Source organism: Chiloscyllium plagiosum, unplaced genomic scaffold, assembly GCF_037043375.1.
Source record: "Chiloscyllium plagiosum isolate Xiang-an unplaced genomic scaffold, Cpla_swu_hap1 HiC_scaffold_27, whole genome shotgun sequence".
Classification (NCBI taxonomy): Eukaryota; Metazoa; Chordata; class Chondrichthyes; order Orectolobiformes; family Hemiscylliidae; genus Chiloscyllium; species Chiloscyllium plagiosum.
The window spans coordinates 8,543,601-8,548,477 of NW_028270165.1; the positions used below are offsets into that span (position 1 = coordinate 8,543,601).

Here is a 4,877-nt window from a genome sequence, read left to right on the forward strand (position 1 = left end):
CTCAGTGCTCTGACTGATGAAAGCAAGCATGCCGAAAGTCTTCTTCACTGCCCTGTCTACCCATGACTCCACTTTCTAGGAGCTAAGAACCTGCACCCTTACATCTCTTGGTTTGAAATACTGCATAGGAAACATATTTGGTGCTTGTTGGTATGTATTATTATTTGGTGCTTATCTCGACTCTAATTCGGTATTTTATACTGAATGCCATGATTGATGAAGGCCAGTGTGCCCAAATTTTCTACCTGTGACTCCACTTTCAGAGAACTGTGAACATGTACTCCAAGATCCCTCTGTTCCACTACACTCCTTAAGGTCCTACCATTCACCATGATATTCCTACCTTGATTTGACTGTACAAAATGTAAGACCTCACACTTATCTATATTAAACTCCATTTGCATTAACCTTAAACCTATGCCCTCTAATTTTGGACTCCCCCACCCCAAGAGAAAAGACCTTGCCGATTTACCCTATCCATGTCCCTCATGATTTTATAAATGCCTTTAATGTCACCTCTCAGCCTCTAAAGCTCCAGAGAAAATAGCTCCAGTCTATTCAATCTCTTCCTGTAGCTCAAACCCTCCAACCCTGGCAGCATCCTTGTAAATGTTTTCTGACCCTTTCAAGTTTCACAACACCCTTCCTGCAGCAGAAAGCACAGAATGGCATGCAGTATTGCAACAATGATGGAACCAATGTCCTCTCTGAAGAGGATTTTAAAACAATATTTATAACTACAAGCAAATCAGGTTAGTTGGGCATGACTTTCCCATAGTTTTGGTTGTCCTTCATTAACCTATGCTTTACAATATATATGAAAATATTTTGAGGGATGGAATTGTTGCTAGCACGTCCAACATTTGCTCCCCATCCCTCATGGCCTTTGGACTGAGCAATAGGCTACATGCTAGAAGGCAGTTGAGAGTCAACCACATTGTAGTAGGTCTGGAGTCACATGATGTGAGCGTGTGCACGCGTGTGTAGAGTTGTGAGTGGTAGATTTCCCTCCCTAAAAGAACACTTTCACAACACTCTGTAATGATTAGACAAAAACAACTGTTCTGGCAGCATCTATGAGGAGACGACAGTGTTACTGTTTTGAGCCCGGTTGCCCTTCAAAATTAGGCTGGATTCAAAACATTAACTGCTTTCTTTCCACAGATCCTGCCAGACCTGCTGCATTTCCTCAGCAATTGTGCCTTTTGTTTCTGATCTCCAACAGCTGTAATTCATTGTCTTAGCCAATAATGGTTTCCTGGTTGCCAGTACAGAGACAAACTCTCATTTCCAGATCTTTTTATTCGTTGAAAATAAAGTCCACTAGCATCCATGATGGGATTTTAATTTTTGTTCTCAGAAGACCGAGATCTCTGGGCTACTTAACCAGTATCACGAGATCACAATCTTGCCTTCACTGACAGTGACATTGATAATCTTGTCCTGAATATTTTTCATTATTCATTCATGGAACGTGACACTTGGTCTCCCAAAAAAATAACCAAGTGCCAATTCAGAGGGCAGTTAAGAGTCAACCACATGACTTTGGATCAAGAGTGACACATTCACCAAACTGGGAAAGGACTGAAGATTTCCTTCCTTAAAAAAGGTTATTAGTGAACAAGATAGGTACTTATGACAATTGATAAGATCACCAAAGCAGCGATAAGTTAATATTCCAGATACATAAATTGATTTCAAATTGCATCGGGGCCATAGCAGCATCAATTTGAAACTCCAGATGTTAAATCCAGTAACAATGCCCAAATGCTACCAAAAACCCTACAATCTCGAGGCTTCTCAACACTGACTGGTCTGTAATTGCCAGTTGCATCCTTTTCCTCCTTACTATTTACTATTCAATTCAGCCCATTGAGTTGACTCTACCATTTATTCACATCACGATTATTCTGGGAAACATTTACTCCATTTTGCTGCCATTTCCCTATAATCCTCAATTTGCTTAATGATTAAAAAAAATCGATCTCAACCTTGAATGCACGTAACAACCCAGGCTCAACAGCCCTCTGTAGTATCAAGTTCCACAGATTTACTGCCCTCAGGAGAAATTCCTATATGTCCTAAACATGCAATCTCCTATTTGGAGGTTACTTCCTCTGGTCCCAGACTCACCCACTTTTCCACGTCTAGCCTGTCAAGTCTCCTCAGAATATTGCACGTGACAATAAGGTTACCTCTAATTCTTCTAACTTCTAATAAGCACAGGTCCACCCTATTCAGTTCTCCTCATAAGACATTCTTTCCATCCCTGGTATCATCATGGTCAACCTTCTCTGGCCTGCCTCCAATGCCAATATATCTTTCCTCAGGTAAAGGTCCCTAAACTGTTCACAGTATTCAGTTGTGGCCTGACTAATGCCTTACATAGGTTCACTATAACCTTCCTACATTTCTACTCTATTGAAAAGGCCAACCTCCCATTTGTCTCCCTATTACTCACTGAAATTGGATGAAGAGATTCGTGGACGTGATTCCAAATCCCTCTATTCTAAAGCTTTCTCCATTTAATATTCAGTTCTTCACCTCCTAACAAACTGTATTACCTCATTTTCCCATCTGTCAAGCTTTCGCTCATTTGCTTAACCTGTCTATATCCCTCTCCAGATATCTAATGTCATCCTCATCACCTGCTTTCACATCAACTGTCTCTTCTGCAAATTTAGCAATAGTACCTTCACTTTACTTATCCAAGTAATTCGTGTATATATTGTAAATAATGTTGCCCCCAGCGCTGATCCCTGTGGTACACCACTAGTTACAAGTTGTCATCCTGAACATGCCACTTACCACAACTGTGGTAGTTAGCCAATCATCTATCCATGCTAACATACAACCTCCCAACACCGTGGGCTCTTTGCTTACTATTTCATGAGATGTGAATATCATTGGCTGTGCCAACAACTCTTCCCAAACTGACCTTGAAAAGGTGGTGCTGATCTGCTTCTTAAATTGCTTCACAAATATGGTGTGGACTGTAACAATGTTCAGGAGTGAGTTCCAGCATTTTGGTCAATAACAAAGAAACAATGCGATATATCTTGCAGTCGGAATCCTGTGTTCACACTTGTCTGTTCTTGGTGGTTGAGGTCATGACTTGGAAGGTGCTTTTGAAGAACCACCACTCATGCAATCAAGCCAGACTGATAGATTGTGGCCCCAGACTCTGCCATTTTGACTTCCCTCATCAATCTACATTCTTTCCAGCGAAGTTTCAGTCTCAAACCGCCACGCAATGCCATCTGTTATGGCTTAAAAGATAAGAATACACATGATTACCAACCATATTTTGGGTTGTATAAATCTTTGCCTGCCAGAATTATTTTCCAAAAAACTTTAATTAAAATGGGTGACTGCATGAAATGGTTTGTTGGTCAGACTATAATCATCATCCTCAAAGGAGACAACGCCAGTAATACCATTTATCTCGTCTTTTTGTTTAAAAAGCACAAGTTCTTGATTTATTTTTATAACTTACTGGCATTCACACCTGCACATTCAATGTCAAACTCAGAAAACATAAATGAAATTACACCATTACAACAATCCAACAGATTAATTAATAATACACAGTGAATACCAAGGCTGATTAATGTGAAATTAAATTTGACTGAAAATGTAAAATCGAGATGAGAGATAACAAATGGGGGAAGGGCAGAAGGCAAGAAATGCAGCAGCATAGAATGTGCTCCTCCAGGGAGTGTATTTTACCAACTACAACGGCTAAATATAAACAAACACTCTGACATGATCCTCCGGTTTTAATGTAAACCATACTCCCATACAGTAGGAACCATATAAATAAGTTAATAGATACAAGCCTTGAGCAAATCCAGCCTCCAGCCGGGCCCCCCGCTTCTTGGAGCTCCGAGAGGGGTTCCCACTCATTCATTCAACAGGAGAAGGCTCAGTTTATTGTAATGGGCACGGAGGGTACAGTGATCGCGTCTCATGTTGAGGAGGAAGCTGTTTCCTCTCATTCAACAGAAGAGGACCTATTTACTAGAGTTCTTTTTTGTGGTGCAGCTGTAGTCTCCCATAGAGCCCTGAGGCTCAGGTTCAAATCCCTCTGCTCCAGTGTGTGTAATAACATTACTGCACAAGCCACGTGCCAATTGGCATAGGGATAAGAAAATTAGGGAAGTAAACACGTCAACCTGTTCAATGCTATCTGCAATCATTTCGCTTCCTGCCCCATTCGTAATCCATGGAGCCCAGCCTCTTTTAACGAAGGTTCTTTTTGAGAAGTTTAATCGGGCATTTTTGCACAAGTCTAGTTAAGAAAGCCGGGATCTCTCGCAAGACTGCGCGGAAGACAACAACTGTAATTCTCGGCGGGGAGGCTGAATTATGAATTCACTAATAGCCTCCCCTAAGCGATGGTGCAGTCCACGCCAACGCCTGTCTCTGTGGCGCAATTGGTCAGCGCGTTCGGCTGTTAACCGAACGGTTGGTGGTTCGAGTCCACCCAGGGGCGCTGTGTTCGCTTTTCTTCCTTGGCTTCGAAGCTCAACGCTTTTAATGGGGTCAGGAAAATGTTCCCCAAACGGAAATCCTCTCCACAAAGGGGTTTCTGAATTGAATTAATGTCTAACGTAAGGGACTGTGGATTCTAAGAAGCCGAGACAAAAAGACAAACTCGGCAGGTTTGACAGTACCTGTCGGAGAAAACAGAATTTTGAAATGTTGTCTCTGATTCTCTTTCCACAGATGTTGCCTGACCTGCTGAATTCCTCCTGCAATTTCTCGTTTTGTTTTTAACGGAAATTTCATTTCACCTTTTGGGATGAAACACCTCGACTCGCCATGTGCAGATATTTAACCCTTTCGAATCACTGTGAAGTGATTGGATTCAAACA

General features: G+C 41.6%; 1 non-coding gene across 1 annotated transcript; it reads left to right on the top strand.

Moving 5' to 3' along the window:
* Positions 1-4,421: 4,421 nt before the first annotated feature.
* On the top strand, positions 4,422-4,495 carry trnan-guu (transfer RNA asparagine (anticodon GUU)). Its single transcript has one exon. It is a non-coding gene; the product is annotated as a tRNA-Asn (tRNA).
* Positions 4,496-4,877: the final 382 nt, after the last annotated feature.